The sequence below is a fragment of the Dipodomys spectabilis genome, unplaced genomic scaffold, assembly GCF_019054845.1.
Source record: "Dipodomys spectabilis isolate Male_0828 unplaced genomic scaffold, ASM1905484v1 ptg000054l, whole genome shotgun sequence".
In the NCBI taxonomy this organism is placed as follows: Eukaryota; Metazoa; Chordata; class Mammalia; order Rodentia; family Heteromyidae; genus Dipodomys; species Dipodomys spectabilis.
This window is the reverse complement of record NW_024870731.1, coordinates 7,045,830-7,065,386: the sequence shown is the minus strand read 5'-3', so window position 1 is coordinate 7,065,386 and position 19,557 is coordinate 7,045,830.

Here is a 19,557-nt window from a genome sequence, read left to right as displayed (position 1 = left end):
GTTAACGAATTCTCTCTCTCTCTCTCTCTCTCTCTCTCTCTCTCTCTCTCTCTCTCTCTCTCTCTCTCTCTCCCTCACCATTCTAGTATTGCGATTCAGCTCAAGTCTCACATTTCCTAGGCAAGTACCATTTGAACAATGCCTCTAGCACATTCTTGGCTTGGGTGTGTGTGTGTGTGTGTGTGTGTGTGAGTGTACGCACGCATGTGTGTGTAAATTTTCACTTTCTCCCTTTATTCCTTAATTACCACTCACCCTAACACCACTGAACCTCCTGGTAGTTATTTTGATAAACAGTTTGTTGGTTTGGATTAATTTTGGGAGTGTCTGATTTTATGACCAGCCTGGATTGTTATTCTCCTGTATTTCCTTTTGTCACTAGGCTGAAAAGCAAGTGCCATTGTGCCCAGCCAGAGTGCTTTCTCCGTAGTTTGGGATAACAGGCTTACACCACCTCACCCATTTATTGTTGAGATGGGAGTATTATGTATTTCTATGCTCAGGCTGGCTTTGAATTACAGTCCCTTAATATCTGTTTCCCAAGTGGCTAGTATTATACTTTATGGATCCCTGACTGAATTTTAAAGCCTACTTGCACCTTTAATTTTGTATAGTTACTAATTTTAAAGTACAGAACTCAGGGTCTTCAATGGATTTAGCATTCAGTACCCGTTACTAGACACTGGAGAGTCCTGGATTCTGTGTAGCTCTTTACATTGTCACTTAATGATGTCTTCTACAGGGAACTGAGCCTGATGCCTCAAGACACAGGGACTGAGAGCCTGAGGTATTTCAGATGCTCACAAATCCCTGCCATCAGGAAGGCTTACTGGATTCCACCCATAAAGTAGTACTTTATGGAACTCGGAGGAAAGGAACTAGACCTACTCAGGATCCCACGATTTTTTCAACTCCCTGACTCCACAAAAGCAAGCAGAAAACTCAGAGCCAGTAACAGCTTTCTCCTTGGGGGTCCAAAATCCCAAAATGTTTGGTAAACACCTCTATCTTTATGTTGACTCATTTTTTTTTGTTTGAATGACAAGAAACGTTTGTTTACTTACAAACGAAGATATCTACATACTTATATTCCCAGCCCAAAGCTGATGTTCAAACCTCAATAGCTCTCTCCTATTGCATCCATGTTTCCTTATTCACTAACTTCCCTTGTAAAACCTGCATTATTTTGTTGGAATTATTTAAAATTGTATCATTTTTGTTTTATATTATTATACCTGGTAAAAATCATACTACACAGCAATTGAGAGGATGGAATACTTTATCATTCACAAATATTTCCTTTCTAAATATAAGTCTATCCTCTGGTTTGATTCAAGGAATGCAGATTTGAGATGGTATAACTTACATTCAATTTTTTTATGCATGTACTGGTATTGGGAAATGCAAATGTTTTTAAGTTCTGAAACTAATGTCATTTAAAATTGTGAAAACAGGGCTGAGAAGGTGGCTCAGTGGTAGAGTGCTTGCCTTGCACAGCTGAGGCCCTGGGTTTTATTCCTCAGCACCACATAAACTGAAAAAGCCAGAAGTGGAGCTCTGGCTCAAGTAGCAGAGAGCTAGCCTTGAGCTAAAGAGCTAAGGGACAGTGCCAGGCCCAGAGTTCAGGCCCCACAACAACCAAAACTAAATAAAACTAAATAAAAAATGTGAAGACAGAATAGGGAGCACTATGAAGAATTCCTACAAATGGGGTACAGGAGGCTCCTGGTGGTAATCTTACCTGTTCCAGAAAGGAAGATGCAGAAGATCATACTTCAAGGCCCACCCAGACAGATAAGTTAAGACATTCTAACTCCAATTAAACATCAAAAAGCTGGACTGGAGACATGGCTCAAGTGGTAGACCACCGGCCAATCAATCAAGCAAGGATGAAGACCCCTGAATTCAAACCTTTGTACTTACTTCAAGTTACTTCGTCTCCCATTGTGGGTGATACTGCAAGCATAACGTGGTTCAGTGAGGAATTAGGATCACCAGAGCCTGCTAGGCTGGAGTTTTTGTGCCAGTTTTCACAAGTGTGGCAGTGTGAAAACACTATGTGAGTCACTACAGCAGGCCTGCTGGGGAGTAATGGCAGGGTTCACTGCAGGCACAGGTGATGTTGTGGCCACATGTCCTGACTGCATGATGTTGTCACGAGGACATCGTAGTGCCACCAAATGAGGCCAGACAGACAACCAAACAGGTTTGGGGCATATCCAGTGATATTCATGGATATCATAGCTCTGGGGAACCAATTCCCTTGCACCTCCTAAAAAATTGGATTTAAGGGGAGTCAGGAATCCTCATACTTCGGTTGAATGTTGACTTTTACATTTAATCTAAAGCTCTTTCTATGGCTATTTGCATTCTCTGCAAACTGTTTATTTAAATAGACCCTTTATTATACTTCTGATTCACACCCAAACCTATGGAACCCATCAACAAAAGAAAAGATGGACAAATCATTTAATTTTGATGAATTCATCTTAAATTGTATTTATTAATAAAGATGGGGGCTTTATTTGAAATAAGGAAAGATAGTGGTAGTGCAATGAATAATGCAATAAGTACCACTTGTGAGGAAACAGCTTTTCATCTTTCAGGATCTAGGACTTCTGAAACATGGTCCAGCTCTTTGCTGAGTCAAGCTAGTTTTCAAGCAAGAGAAGATGACTAATGAGTCTCCACTGGAACATCCTACTAAAGCAATCAAGCTGTAGGTAGAGAAGACTTGTGTTAAGAGAAAGTAAAATAAACTTTCAGTCTTATTAGAAAGCTGGACCTGTCTCTTGAGTCCTGTTACAGAGTTTGATCTTCTACATTTAAAATTTCTGCCTTTGGCAGCCTGTAGGTGCTTCAGAGTTGGAAAGTGAGCGTTTGGTGGATTTTTTAAATCTTAAGTGTCCTGTATTTGATGAGTCACCGTTTGCCATTGTGGCAGAGGTTGCAGGAATGGCTTGGTTCAGGGATGAATTAGGGTCACGAGAGCCGGTTTGTCTGGAGATTTTCTTGCCAGTTTTCTTCCGTCTGGTATTATTAAGAACACTGTGTGAGTCGTTACCAGAGGTGTGCTGGGGAGTAATGGCAGGGTTCACTGTAGGCACAGGCATGGACATGGCCATATGTCCTGTTTGCATGTTGGTGTCATTAGGTGGTTGCATTGTAGGCACACTTAGGTCAATAATTGGTGCTTGCAAAGGTACTAGTTGGCTCAGAGACAAACTGTCAGGTTGTCCATTGAAGACCCCGACTGTCGGGTTTGGAAGGGCACCAGCACTAGATGGATAGCCAGTGTGTGGGCCTGGCCCCGGCATGTGCTGGGATTGTATAAATTGACTGTGGGAGTCTTGGATGCTGGAAATAATGCCACCGTGTGGCACATGGGCAGGAGCAGAATGGTACTGGTTCACTACAGAGAGGTTTGTCAAGACGGTTGGAGATGGAAAGATCGAAGCCTCTGACGGATGCGTTATATCCATCATGTTATCGTCATCGTCCATGGATGGTTTTAGTGGTGGGGAAGAGCCACTTCTGTGAACAATGACAACTGCTTGGTCCATGTTGGGAAGGACCGGAGGAGCAGAAGTTATCGGAATAGAGGGATTGTACATTTGATGTACAACAGGGATCACATTGACGGAGTCATTAGGTGGTTGCATTGTAGGCACAGTTAGGTCAACAACTGGTGCTTGTAAGGGGACTGGTTGGCTCAGAGAGAAATTATTGTCAGGTTGCCCACTGAAAACCCCAAGAGTGGGGTGTGGAAGGGCACCAGCACTAGATGCATGGCCAGTATTTGGACTTGGCCCCTGCATGTGCTGGCATTGCATAAACTGATTGTAGGAGTCCTGATTGCTAGAAATAGTGTCACTCTGTAGCACATGGGCAGGAGCAGGATGGGCCTGGTTCACTACAGAGAGGTTGTTTGTCAAGATGGGAGGAGATGGAAAGATCGAAGCCTCTGATGGATGCGTTATATCCATCATGTTATCGTCATCGTCCATGGATGGTTTTAGTGGTGGGGAAGCGCCACTTCTGTGAACAATGACAACTGCTTGGTTCATGTTGGGAAGGACCGGAGGAGCAGAAGATATTGGAATAGAGGGATTGTACATTTGATGTACAACAGGGATCACATTGACAGAGTCATTAGGTGGTTGCATTGTAGGCACAGTTAGGTCAACAACTGGTGCTTGTAAGGGGACTGGCTGGCTCAGAGAGAAATTGTCGGATTGCCCACTGAAAACCCCTAGTGTGGGGTCTGGAAGGGCACTAGCACTAGGTGGATAGCCAGTATTTGTTGCAGGAGTGGCCTGGTTCAGGAATGAATTAGTGTCACGAGTGCCTGTGCGTCTGGAGATTTTCTTGCCAGGAGTTTTCTGTCTGGCAGTGTTGCAAACCCCAGAAGAGTCACTACAAGAGGTGTGCTGGGGAGTGATATCAACGTTCACTGCGGGCACAGGCATTGGCATGGCCATCTGTCCTGCTTGCAGGTTGGTGTCACTAGTCACAGTTAGGTCAATAATTGGTGCTTGCAAAGGTACTGGTTGGCTAAGAGACAAACTGTCAGGTTGTCCATTGAAGACCCCGACGGTGGGGTGTGGAAGGGCCCCAGCACTAGATGCATGGCCAGTGTGTGGGCTTGGCCCCGGCATGTGCTGAGACGGTATAAACTGATAGTGGTAGTTCTGCATGCTAGAAATAACGTCACTGTGTGGCACATAGGCAGAAGCGGGATGGGCCTGGTTCACAGCAGAGAGGTGGTGTGTCAAGATGGGAGGAGATGGAAAGATCGAAGCCTCTGAAGGATGTGTTATATCCTTCATATGATGATTGTCCATGGATAATTTCATTGGTGGGGAAGAGACATTTCCATGCATAAGGACAGCTGCTTGGTCCATGTTGGGATGGACCAGAGGAGCAGAAGATATTGGAAGAGAAGGATTGTGCACTTGATGCACAAGAGGGATCACATTGACAGAGTCATTAGGTGGTTGCATTGTAGGCACGGTTAGGTCAATAACTGGTGTTTGTAAGGGCACTGGTTGGCTCCGAGAGAAATTGTCGGATTGCCCACTGAAAACTCCAAGTGTGGGGTCTGGAAGGGCACTAGCACTAGGTGGATAGCCAGTATTTGTTGCAGGAGTGGCCTGGTTCAGGGATGAATTAGTGTCATGAGAGCCTGTGCGTCTGGAGATTTTCTTGCCAGGAGTTTTCTGTCTGGCAGTGTTGCAAACACCGTAAGAATCACTACAAGAGGTGTGCTGGGGTGTATTATCAGCATTCACTGCAGGCACAGGCATGGACATGGCCATATGTCCTGTTTGTATGTTGGTGTCATTAGGTGGTTGCATTGTAGGCACAGATAAGTCAATAATTGGTGTTTGCAATGGTACTGGTTGGCTCTGAGACAAACTGTCAGATTGTCCATTGAAGACCCCAGTGGTGGGGTATGGAAGGGCACCAGCACTAGATGCATGGCCAGTGTGTGGCGTTGGCCCCGGCATGTGCTGGGATTGTATAAACTGATTGAAGGAGTTTTGTTGGTTAGAAATAATGTCACTGTGTGGCATATGGGCAGGAGCAGGATGGGCCTGGTTCACTACAGAGAAGTTGTTTGTCAAGATCGGAGGAGATGGAAACATAAATGCCTCTGAAGGAGGTGTTGTATCCATCATGTTATCGTCGTCCATGGATAATTTCATTGGTGGGGAAGAGCCACTTCCGTGAGTAAGGACAACTGCTTGGTCCATGTTGGGAAGGACCGGAGGAGCAGAAGATAGCGGAAGAGAAGGATTGTGCATCTGCTGCACAAGGGGGATCACATTGACGGAGTCATTAGGTGGTGGCATTGTAGGCGCGGTTAGGTCAATAACTGGTGTTTGTAAGGGGACTGGTTGGCTGAGAGAGTAATTATTATCAGGTAGTCCACTGAAAACCCCAAGTGTGGGGTGTGGAAGGGCACTAGCACTAGATGCATGGCCAGTATTTGGGCTGGGTCCCTGCATGTGCTGAGACTGTATAAACCGATTGTGGGGGTCTTGCTTGCTGGAAATAGAGTCACTGTGTGACATTGTGTGCTGTGGTTGCACAACAGAGATGGCATTGTTGGAATAGTGATCATTTTGAGGGACCAAGGTTTGGGAAGAACAGGACCCCCTGGTAGGAGGTAGGTTGGTGGGGGCTGGCCCCATCCCAAGTTGCCCCTGGTACAGACTGCAGGGGATTTGGGGAACTGGATAGGTATAGGGTGTTGCAGGGGCAGTGGGGTCTGGGCCCACGGTGACATGGCCCTGAGGCGGACTGCAGAGCGCCTGGGGTACTGGTGGGCTGGTGGGCACTGGCCCATTCGGCAAGTGTCCTGGTTGCAGGCCACAGGGGGCCTGAGGTATTGGTTGTGGGGGAGGTATAGGTGGGCCGCTGGGTACGGGCCCATTCATAAAGTTTCCCTGTTGCAGGCTATTGGGAGCCTGCGGCAATGCACAGGAGTCAGTGGTGGAGACTTGGGGAGATGAGTAAATGACGGCTGCAGATGGTGGTGTGGTATCCATCTGAACAATATCGTCATCTGTGGCCGGCTGCAGGCTCACATGACAGGATAGGCTGGGGGCGGCTGCAGCCATATCAGTGGTGGTAGTGTTCATGGGAAGTGGGACTACAGGGAGGGTGGGGAAGGGAAGAGGACGGGAATCAGGAGAAGTAGCAGTGTTAGATTCCTTTGTGCAGGGGAGAATGGAATGATCAGGAAGAGGAAGTTTGGAGGAGAGAGAAGTGGTAGGGGTTGCAGCTCTCATTAAAGGGGCATGGCTTCCATTTGTATCATTTAGAACCCCCAGTTGAGAGGCTGGGGTACCAAAAGGAAGAGAGTCTGCAGGAGGAGCCAAAGAGGAAATGAGGATTTTAGGTGCCAGACCCTCGTTAGATTTTGATGAGGATGCTGGCACAATGTTGGCCCCACCAGCCTGCTCTTCCACATTAGCGGTGCTGAGAAGAGCTGGGATGTTTAAAGTGCAGGCAGGCAGGGTCACGAAGACATAAGTCTCTACAACAGGTGGAGGAACAGAAGAGGCAGTGTTGATGTCACTGCCATCTGTCACTTCTGTTCTCCCTGAGCATTTTGTCTTACAGATTTTCCTATGAGTAGACTGAGTGGTGTTACAAATGTCCACGTCTTTCTGCATGTCCATGCATGGAAGTTTAGGAGGAGGGGGAAGCTCACTGCGACCCCACTGTACGGGCACTGGCACAATCTCTGGCAAAGGCAGAGCTGATGGCAATGCTGCTTTCCTTTTGGATGCTCTGTGAGCTGCCAGATTTGGGGTAGCAGGGCTAGCTGGTGGTCTAGCTGTGGGTGTTTCAACTGCCACCCCCTTCACTGACTCCAGGGAGTCCCGTGGTGGACGAGCTTTGGGCTTTACACCCACTGCCCCCTTGGCTGACTCCTGAGAGTCTGGTAGATGAGCTCTGGGCTTTTCACTGTCCACCATCTTCGGCGAAGCTTGGGAGTCTTGTGTTGGATAAGCTTTGAGCTTTTTACCCACTACCCCCTTCGCTGACTCCTGGGAGTCTGGTGGTGGACGAGCTTTGGGCTTTTCACTGTCTACCCCCTTCGCTGACTGCTGGGAGTCTGGTGGTGGACTTGCGGTGGGCTTTTTGCCCTCCACCACCTTACCTGACTCCTGGGAACGTGAGCCGTTCGGGGGTTGGTTTTCACCCAGATTGTCCGCGGTGGTGTTTTGCGAGCTGGGAATGTCACGGCCATGAGATTGGGTACCTAGAGGAGACACAAGCACCTTTTCGTTCCTTTCCACACTGGGAAGAGTTCCCTGCTAGGGAGTAAGGCAGCATCCATTGAGAGTAAGTCTCTCCTGACGGTCACAGGACGGCATGGTGCCGTTGCTCCGTTGCTAGGTCGTCCCCTCCCACTGGCCTGTCCCTGATGGTCTCCCTGAAGTTTGAACTCACCCTCTTGGCCTTCGAACTCGTCGCTGTTGGAGTCGGGAAGAGGGACGTCCCACGGCATCCTGGGCACCACAAGATGATTGCGCGGTCTGGGTGTTGCAATTCGGGCTGTGGACTCGAGCTGACCCGAAGGGGTGCTTGGGCTGCTGGGGGTTTCCAACCCCGAGTCTCCAGCTGGCAGCGGAGGCGCAGGTCTTTTTGGCCATCGCTCTGGAGACGCCGGAGGGCCCTGCCCCGGGGTGGTGTCCGAGGCCTCCGGCTCAGGGCACCTCCTCTTGGGGGCCCTGGGTGGACCGGCTGGTGGCGGCGCCGGCCTGGGACCCGTCCTGACCTTCCTACAGATGGGACAGCGTGCAGGCTCGGGTCCTGCGCTGCGACCCCACCTCGGGAAGGTGAGGCTGGGCAGCTCATCATACAATTTACTGAGAACGTTTGCCATGACGGGCAAATATGTGCGAATTATCAGCTATGAGAGGGAGAAGGGGCGGCAGCGATCCTTCTCCTTGGGTCGCTGAGGACGCACTGCCCAGCCTGGCCTCTGTGACATCACCTGCGCATTCCACAGACCAAGTGCGCCGCACGCGGAAGGCCCGCGGCAGGCTCCAAGTTCAGTTTGAACCCCACATTCTTCTGATGGTCACGCAGATGCTAGTGGCCCAGGCAGCCCCTGGACCCAGCATGAATGGGAGAAGCTCTCCATTCATCCACCTTCTTGCAATCCTAGTATCTGAGTTACTGTGTATTTCCATAGTCCATCCAGGACCCTCTTCCACATTTCTTATCTACGGTGAGCACAAGCACTGGTCCACAGGCATCATCTCCTCACATCAGGCTCCAGGGCACCAACTGTCAGCACAGCTTCATGCCCCTCTCTCTTGGACTTGAGTCTTGCACACTAAATGCATTTCGTGTAGGTGGAGGAATTCAACGGTGTCGTGGACTTCCTGTGGGCTTTTTGCCCCCCACCACCTTACATGATCCCTGGGAGTTTGATCAGTCTGGGAGTTGGTTTTCACCCAACCTGTCCTTGGCACAGCTTTGGGAGCTGGGGATCTCACAGGGTAACTGCAGGAGACACCAGTATCTTTCAACATTGGGAAGATTTCCCTGCTGGGAAGTAGGGGAGCATCCACTGCAAGTGAAGGCTCTCCTCATGGATAGATTGTATACGATCTCTTTGGATGTGTGCTAAAGAAATTCAGCAGCCTGTTATTCCATATAAATACCAAGCTAGTTTTCTGGTCTTTATGGAAGGTGTGGGCAAATCACACAACTCATTGGTTTGCTAGCAAAGAATGGAACCTAATTTGGACTTTATGAGACACCAGTTGGGTGTACTGTTCAAGAACATTAGGGTCAAGTTAATATAAGTTTAGATTTCCTTATGCCCAAGACCAGTGTTCTCTTACTGGAGGTATGGACAAGAGATATATACATAGGATGATTGAAAGAGTTATAAATTTCACCAAGATAAGTAAAATTGGAAAACACATACCCATGGGATTGTCTTAGTTGTATCTTGTTGGTTTGACTCCCTACATTGCAGTAATTGTCTCTCTTATAAAGAATTATTTGTGCCACCATTATGCAGAGATCTCAAATACATGAGTGACAGAAGGCTAATGAAGTATATATATGTATATACACATACATATTTTTATATGCATTGTCTTGAAAATAACATGTACACAAAATACATATCTGTCTGTCTGTCTGTCTGTCTGTCTATCTATCTATCTGTCTATCTATCTATCTATCTATCTACCTGTGCTGTTTTGTGTTTGAGTCAGGGTATCACCAGGACTCTAATTCATCATTCTCCTGCTTCAGATTCCCATGTGTCAGTATGCCCAATTTACTGTTTTAATTTAAAAATCTATTTAAGAGAACATTTACATATTGCACATAATGACAACTGTTTTTCATAACAGCCATGAATTTAGCTTCAGGAATGTACGAATCTCATAGGTTTGAGAATTCCCACCAGAACGCACTAATATTTTTCTAATTGGTGACCTGGTGTGTGTTTTCTGCCCACATCATCCCCACTGTTCTAATCAACTGTCACAGTCTAAAAAATAAGGAAACATAATATAAAATTACAGATAATTTTGTCCAAAACTCTGAAATATTATTTCATAGAATGAGTATCAAAAGGCATGACTTAAAATAAATTGACGACATGGAATTATATCTAAAAATGAAAGTCAAATTAGGAATGATATGTACTGAAGTGGTTTATATCTTTCATCTTTTTGGAAAAGAAAGAAGTGGTGTGCTAGAATTTGGAGAAGTTACTTGTTCTCAGGTCGCAGACAGCCAACAACCAGAGTCAAAGTCTGAAAACTCTTCTTTCAGATGCAAGTGCCCTGCAGGGTTAACTTTGGATGGAAGGAAAATACAGGACAAACCACGAAGTACAGGCTCTCACTTGTCATCCTAGCTACTCAGGAGAGTATCCATCCTTCACAGAAAGGTCTACCTCCAATTCACCAGCTAAAAGCCAGACTTGGGGAGTGGTTCAAGTGGTAGAGGATCAGTCACGGACTGAGAAAGAATGATAGATGAAACCCTGGCACTATAAGGCAGATGTAAAGTCTGTTTGTTGTTCTACAGTTTTGCAACCTTCAGTCACCATGGGACCATACAAAGAACAGGGTTTGATAGGGTTTATAATCACGTTTCAAATCATTGGGGTGACTAGAAACTGACAGTAGACGACTAGAGACAACAGTTTCGTATACTATTTAATTCTTACCAATAAAAAGTGAGAACAGTCCATCAACTCCCTGAATTTCAGAGACAATGGTAGGATGTTAATTCTAAGTTGGAAAAAGATGAAGACACACTGTAACTTTCCTGAGATAATATGTAAAACTGATAGACTTACTTTTAAAAGCCCCAATTCTCCCAAGTTCTGACTTGGAACTCCTTTCTGGGTTTTCTTACCACTACTTGGCTGGATATTATTTTCATCGACATGCACAAAGCTAGAGACTGCTGATACTATGGAACTTCCTTTCATCAAAAGCCCCTAAAGCAGCTCTGATATTCTCACTAAATTAATCAGAGCAAGTAACTCATTTCTCTTCAAGGACAATGACAGCAAGCAAGGTATACATAGGATACAAATAGTTTCCTGTTAATTAAACTCATACATGAAATCTTCAGATTTTCACTATGATTAAACAGAGTAAATACTTTTTAAATTTATTCACATAGAAAACAAAATGCTAGCTGAATTGAAACATTGTGCTAATCTTAGAGAGAATTTCAGTGATCACAGGAGAACTAGCTAGTGTATTAAATCGAAATGTTCAACCTAGTGGGCCTGAGTATTTTAACCTCGTCTCATGGTGTTCCCTTCCGTGAAGTCTGAAGCTCAATTGCTTCCTATTGCATTTAACAGGGCCCTTCCTTCCTTCCTCCCTTCCTTTCTTCCTTCCCTCCTTCCTTCCTTCCTTTCTTCCTTTCCTTCTCTTCCCTTCCTTTTCTCTACCTCTTCTACTTCTTCCTCTTCCCTCTGACTTCCTTTCTTTCCCCTCTCTTGCTTCTCCAACTTCCCTTTTCCTCTCCCTCTCCTCCTCTCTCTTTTTCTCCCCTTCCTTTCCTCCTTCTTTCCCCACTTTCATTTTGGGTCTGAGATCAAAGAACCCATGCTATATTAATATTTATTGACTTTACAAACAATGCTAGACAATTCAAAGTGTTAAAGAATAAAGTTAAAAGCAGGACAAGAAACAGTCTTCAAAAACTCAATACTAAGAGCTAGAAACAGCAAAGAGCTGCTGTTGTTACAAGGTGGAGTAGAGAACAGGAGCAAACAATGTACTATGGTATTCACAAAAGCAATGAGATTAACTTTAGGAAGTATCATCCATGGCATATCAGCATCCTGAATAACATGGATTATAGGTATGAGCCACCAGTGCCTGGTTGTATCCTTTTATATAGAGTTGCGATGATCAGGGTAGCTGCTCTTGCCTGTGGATTTAGAACTAAAATTCTTATTTTCCTTATTTCTATCAAGTACACAGCAGGAGATTTTATACATTATGTGGACATTTCTGTCCTCCTTGCTCCATTTTTCCTCTTCTTTTTCTGACCAGTAGCTTGAAGAAGGATCTGATATGTCTAAGTAATTTTCTATTTTCTTTTCTTTAGATAGAGTGATAGTGACTGGGCCGGTTCTGAGGCTTGGACCTCAAAATTGTTTCTCCTTTGGCTTTCCTAAAGGAATCTGTAATCGTTTTGATCCTGTACTAAAACAAACAAGTGTATTTTAAACCTGATGCTCAGCCTTGGCAGACATATTTGTTTCCTGTCTCTCTCACATGACACATTTTCTCTTGACTCAAAGGCTTTGCACATCCTTCCTGTGTTGACTGATAAAAGTCCTTTTTTAATTCCTTCTTCTCAGTTCTTGACATAAATGTTATCTCCTCAGACATATCAGCTGCTGGTGAACCAACCCTTCCTCCACACTCCCTCATCTTCTCCTATTAAATATTCTGCTTTTAAATAGAATAGTATTTAGGGTTTTTTTGGGGGGGGTCCAGTCATGGGTCTTTGAACTCTGGGCCTGGACGCTGTCCCTCAGCTCTTCAGCTCAAGGCTAGCGCTCTACCACTTGGGCCACAGCACCACTTCTGGCTTTTTTTTTCCTGCTTATGTGGTGATGAGGAATCAAACCCAGGGCCTCATGCACGTAAGGCAAGCTCTCTACCACGGAGCCACCTTCCCAGCCCTAGAATAGTATTTAGTACAAAGTTAGTACTTAAGCACATCACATTCAAAATGTTGGAAATGGTATGCCACCTATATTTAACTACTATTTCTTTTTTGCCACAGATGTTTGCTACTATGCACAAATGCAAGTGTAATACCTGGGAGAGAGCCTGGTTGGTGCCAGGCAGTAACAATTTAAACTAAACCCTCTTCTTTCTAGCTATTACCCACCTGTGCAATCAGCCCAACCTACTTTCTTTGCTTCCCATTGCCAAGGCTTAGATGGGAAAACCCAGGGAGAGCCTGAATACCACAATGCAACAGCCTAAAAGATACACAGAACAAGACACTATCAGGGACTAGGAGGCAAAGATGGTGTGGATGCTGCCCTGTCTCCCTAGAAACCTGGGAAGTGCTTCAAATCCTGAGGATCTGAGCGTGCCCAAGAAAGAAATGTTTGATAAATAAACTGATCTCATTCTGTCCTTTCATCTGGGAAACTCATCCAAGGTCAAGCATAGTGTTACAGATAGCTCTGGGTCATGTCATCCAACACAAAAATAACTCTTTTACCACGTCAGGCACTTACAGTTCATGCTACCTTTTCTGTGAAAGATCTTCCACTTTATTTCTGAGGTTAGAAATATATTTCATTTATTTTAAATCCAGAGAGAAAAAAACTGAACATCCACTTTGCACACATTAGAACATATAGACTATTTTTCTAATCAGAACCCTTTCACAAGTCTTGCCATTTTCCAAATCCAAAATCATTTTGTACTGCTTGAAAGCCAGCTCTAGCATTGCTAGCAGAATTATACATGAGGGATACATTTCTCATGCTGATGACTGCATTCTTCTTGACCCATTTTCTTAGACTTATTTTGTGTTTTAATTATGACCAAGATGTATTTGGCTCATTTGATGAGGGTCCCTTTCTCTATCTGTTGATATTGAAAAAACAGCTTGTTACCTTGTGTGGCTGAATTCCTGACATGTTATTTACTTTTTAATCTATTTCACAGAATAAGAAAAACTACTACCAAGATAGGTAGTGTTCAAAAGGAAACATTACAGAAATGTGGGTTGGAGGGAAACAGTAATTGTTCAGTTTCATTTAGTTCAGTTCTTGAATTTAAGTTTGCTTTAGAAAATGTGATTAGACTACAAATTTTACACTATAGTATTCATGCATTCTATAACAATATGTAAGAAGGCCAAACCTGACACAGTTAACTTCTATTTACAATATTCAGGTAAATACATATAAAATAATAGAATATCTTCATTAATGAATATCTAATAAGGCTTTATTCAGGGTATTAGGTATTCATAGTATATGTTTTTTAAATTTCATTGTTGTAAACCACAGGCTTCTCTATTTTTAAAAAAATCTGGTTGCTATTTATATAGATTTCTTTCATTTTTTAAAAAAGTCATAACATTCTATTCTTTATGGTTAAACAGTACCTCAATGTATTTACAAAAGATAAATGATTTATCCATTTATGTGCTGTTGGTCAACAAGGCAGAATCTGCATTCTCTACTGTGAACTGTGCTACTCCGAACACAGGTGTGTAAGTATCTCTAATGTATGCTGACTTACACCCCTTTATGGCCAGGAGTGGCAGAGCAGGATCAGATAGTGGTTTTGTTTTTCATTTTCTAAGGGACTTCAACACTGATTTCCATTGTGGTTATAGTAACTGATATTCCCAATAGTGCTGAATGGTGTTTCATTCACACATATTCTTACCAACATTTCTTTCTTTCTTTTTTTTTTTTTTGTTGGTTGTAGGGCTTGAACTCTGGGCTTGGGTGTTGTCCCTGCACTCTTCAGCTCAAGGTGAGCGCTCTACCACATGAGCCACAGCGCCACTTCCGGTTTTCCAGTGGTTTTTATTGGAGATAAGAGTCTTATGGCCTTTCCTGCCGGGCTGGCTTTGAACCGAGATTCTCAGATCTCAGCCTCCTGAGTAGCTAGGATTATAGGCGTGAGCCACTGGCACCCAGCTACCAGCATTTATTATTACTTAGCTAGGAAGGACAGAATTTTTGTTGTTTATAAGAAAGTGGATGAAACTGGCAATCATCATGTTAAACATAGTAAGTCAGACTCAGGAAGAATGGTCTCTGTCATATATAGGAAAAATTCTATAAATAAACAAATAACTAGACACTATGTTGAAAATAATACAACTTGTGGGAAAGGGTAGGGAGAAAAAAAACTGGGAGAAAAGAGGGAAGAAGTGACATTGTTCAAAGAGAAATGTACTTATTTCCTAACTTATGTAACCATAACCCCTCTGTACATTACCTTTACAATAACAATAAAAAATAAACAAAGATACATACAAGGAAGATTATTTGCTATTTGATGGAGAACTGTCTATCAAAAAAACTACAGAAGGCAATGGAGCTAAAGGCGAATCAAAAGGAAGTCACAGAACTCAGATATGTTCAAATACACTTATATAAAATGTCATGTCTCTTTTTGATCATCCATAGAAAATAATAAATGCAAACCTCCACATACATAACACAGATGAAAGGCAGGTAAAAGCCTTACTTATTAGTCCTGTGGCAGTACTGGGTGTTGAACTCTAGGCCTTCCTTTCCCTTAGCTTTTTCAGTCAAGGCTGGCACTCTACCTCTTGAGCCGCTGGTCCATTTCCAGTCTTTTTCCTAGTAAATTGGAGAGAAGCATCTCATAGACTTTACATCCTGGGCTCACTTTTCAGCCTCCTGAGCAGCTAGAATTATAGGCATAATCCATTGGCACCTGACTATTACATTTTAGGGCAATGAAAGTTGTAGTTTAAAGCATGTACTATGAACGCACTCAGAGAAATCTGTTCCTTTATCTTGCCTTTTATAGCTTAGTGGAAGGTCATTCCCATGTCATCTTTTAGAAAAGTAATTCATATGTATCTCTGTGCATTCTGCATGTGCTGCAAATCAACAGTAACAAGCATGCTGTTTTCTCACTACTTTCTAGTCATATGGATTAAGAGCTAAAGCTCTTTATTTGTCTGTTTGTTTTTAGATGGGCTCTCACTCTTTAGGCTAGGCTGATCTTCCTCAACCTCTCATGTGTTGGGATTATAAGCCTGTGCTTAAAATGAGCTCTGTAATCACAATTCTGAACTCTAGTATTAGATGTTTTTGTTCCTGAGTGGCTAGTAAAATAAATCCAAGATTTTTAACATGCTGGATAGGAGTTCCATATTGAGCCATACCCCAACATTTATTAGATTTTGAGAGAGATTCTCAGCATATTGCTCAGGCTGACTTTCAAATTGTGGTTTTTCTGTCTCTGTTTCTAGGATTCTGGGATTATAGGCATGAACCATCATGCTAGACTTTGTTTATTTGTTTGTTTGTATAGAGCCTTGTTCTTATTAGGTAGTCACTCAGCCTCTTGAATCATGCCCTCAACCTTTTATTGTATTGGTTATTTTCAAAGTATGATCTTGTTTTATGCCCAAGCTAGCCATGGATTCAATCCTGTGTGTCCTTTTGTTGAGGGAGATGGTAGATAAGTACTGATGGTGTCCAGCCATTGCGTTTCCTCTATACCTGTGATACAAGGATGTGCCACCACATATGATCATGTTGTTAGACTTTTAAAATATTGAAATTTGTGCTGGGTGTGAATGGCTCTTGCCTTCAGTATTAGCTACTCAGGTGGCTGAGACCTAAGGATTGTGGTGCAAAGCCAGCCAAGGGAAGGAAAGTCCATGAGACTTTTATCTCCAATTAAGCACCGAAAAGCCAGAAGTGAAGTTGGGGGTCAAGTGGTAGAGTGCTGCTAGCCTTGAGCAATAAAGCTCAGGGACAGTGCCCAGGCCCTGAGTTCAAGTGCCAGGATTGGCACAGAAAACGGGAAGAGAGTCATTTGAAGAAATAGTCCTTTGAAACAATTATCCTTCAAATGAACAACATATATTTATTATTTATCTGATAACTCTAAAAGATAGACCCAACCCTGTTGAGCAGAAATTTTACTATTTGAACTCAGGGCCTTGGAGTTGCTAGGCAAGCCCTTTATCACTTGGTCCATGCCTTTAGTTCCATTCTGTTAGGTTATTTTTTTTTATCCAGTTTGATTCTCATGTTCTTTGCCTGGTCCAGCCTGAGGCTCCAACCCTCCAATCTATGTCTCCCATGCACCTGAGATTATATTGCCATTCCTGTCTAGTTTATTGAGATGGATGTCTTGACATCTTAGTGTGCAGCTAGCCTCAAACCACGACTATCCTTTCAATAGCTAGTAGCTCCAAGGAGCTGAGATTACAGGCATGAGCCACTTCATTCAGCTTTTCCTTCTTACGGTACAAAGTAATACATGTATTTGCTTGAATCCTGTCCTCGGGGCACTTAGGCTCAGGTGGTGGCGTGTGTGCCTACTTGAGTGTGATAAGAGACTTATATGCCCTTTTATTTTCTTTTCTAATAGGCAAAGTTACGCGTTTTAAATAGGAAATAGCTGTGCTTTCCAGAAACCAGCATCCAAACTGAAATTGAATTCATTTATTTATTTATTTCCTCTTCTCCTTCACGTTTGCCAGGACCTGATTACTCCCACATCAGAGTGATTCCAGGATGCTCTCCTCCCTGCCAATGGTGGGAGACATGGTGAGGATATGTGGAGGCTCCTCCACATGCAGTCTTCACAGTCTCCCATCTGCAGAAGGCTTTTGGAACTCTCTGCCTCTCTCTTCCATGTCCATGATCAAATTCAGCTCCCAAACTCACTGCTCCTGAAATACTGTCCACCTCACAGTCTTTAGGACACCTTTTCCTTTGCCATATCATATAGACAGCACCCACCAGACCCCCATGCTCCTCCTGCCTGTCCTTTCCTTTCCTGCCCTAGCTCTGATCCATTCCCACACTCTGGGGAGACCTTGACTCATCCTTACAATGAAGAATTTCATGATAATCTCCTCCCCACACTGACCTCCAAGTCACTGCTGCTTCCTCAGGATCACACTGATGGTCGCGTTTGTCTCCCTGATACCCAGAGGCCACTGTGTCTGCTCTTACTGGCTGGACTTCCAAACTCCCTCTGCAGCGCTAACATCAAATTCTGGTTCTGGTTTCTTCTACCAGGCCTGCTCTTACTTCTGACATCCCCCCAAATCTGTGCACAGTGCACAGATTAAATTATTTCATGTCAACTCCTGGAGCCTGAGTTTCAGGAATCAAAATCAATAAATGACACAGTGGCCACCAATTTTCCGACTTCTCAAAGACACAAGTCCACTCGTGGCAGTGACTTCCTGTTCCACCTATTCACTGAAGGTATCTTTCCCAGATCAGTCAAGAAGCAGGGAAACATGCATGCTCTAATTCTCACTCCATCATCCTTAATGAGAATTTTGTTCAGGGGGTCTCTACGAAAGTGGTATGAGGTTTCACTCAACACAGGATCCACAAAAGAATCGAGCATGTCAGGGCTACACTAGCATCACCTTAGCACATTACACATCCCAACCTGCTGGTTATTCCAATGGAGATGTGTTGTGTGGGTGAGAGGATCCTTGTGGAGAATGTGTATTGTCTTTCAGTGTCCTGCCCTGCTATTCAATTTCTCCCTTCTGTACCCTGTTGCCATTAGATTTCATTATGCCATCTACCTTGTCACCGCCCAAAAGAGTGAAATTAACCAATGCCACCTTCCAGATTGCAGGAGGAAACTTACTTAAATAAGGGGTACCCTAAAACTTCTAGTTTCTCCCCTGGAAGTAAGCAATACCCCAAGGTACCAGCTTTATTAGTCTGTACTTCAAATAAATATACATTGGACAGAGCTATAGTAAGAACAAACTTTTGCTTTGTGAACTGCTGAGACCTATGTCCTCATCATATTATGTATCCTAAACTGTCCCTTATGGCAAGAATCAGATGCCTGGAGTAAGATTGCTCTTTCCCAGTACTGCTTCATGCCTAGACAGGGCAGCCCCTTGCATTCAAGTTTATGCGTATCTTCAGTAAGAAAACATAGTCCCCAGTAACACAGCAAGAAAAATGTAGTATTTTTCTCTCTTTCTCTTTGTTCAGGTTTAGTAGTAAGGAAATTTGCAGGGAAAGGGGTTAATAAGAATTTTTAAACTTTTAGGTCATAAAAATCTTTGTTATGTATTGAGTTTGAATGATATATAATTAAGATAGTAACGCTAATGAAATGTATGGCAGGATCCAGTGATAACCATAAATTTCTCATAAATACTGCTTAGAAAAGATTGTATGGATGTATTAACTACTTCAGACCAAAACATAAATTATCAACTTAATTTTTTTAATATTTGAACTAGTAGTCTAGTAAAGGTGTTTTTTTTTAACCGTACACTTCAGAGTTATTCTAGCAATGTAAATACATTTCACTCAATTAACAAGAAATGCACATAACTCTGTGCATTTCATCTAGGCTACCACTTGAGAAATTTATCTTTGCTCTGTGTAGCTTTCCTAGAGATTTTCTTTTTCATATCTGAACTATCATTAAGCATGTGTAATTAACACATGTAATGATGTGTTAATGACCTCTTATTTATACAGCATAGAGCTCCAATGAACACAAAAGTGCTCTATTTACTTAATGTATTCACTAAACATATGCATCTGGAACTATGGACTTCAAATGAATTAATTCCGCAAGGCAGTAGATTTCTTTAGGAGAAAATGTATTTAAGGGATAGAATAAAAAACTAAGACATGCAAATATCCCTTTGTAAGACAAACTTATTTAAGGCTCTTGACTGAGAACTGGAGTACAAGGGAAATTCTCTGCAATTCCTATCAGTGTTTGCCAGGTCCCTGGTGACTACAGAGGGCCTTAAATTTTTATTAACATCTAA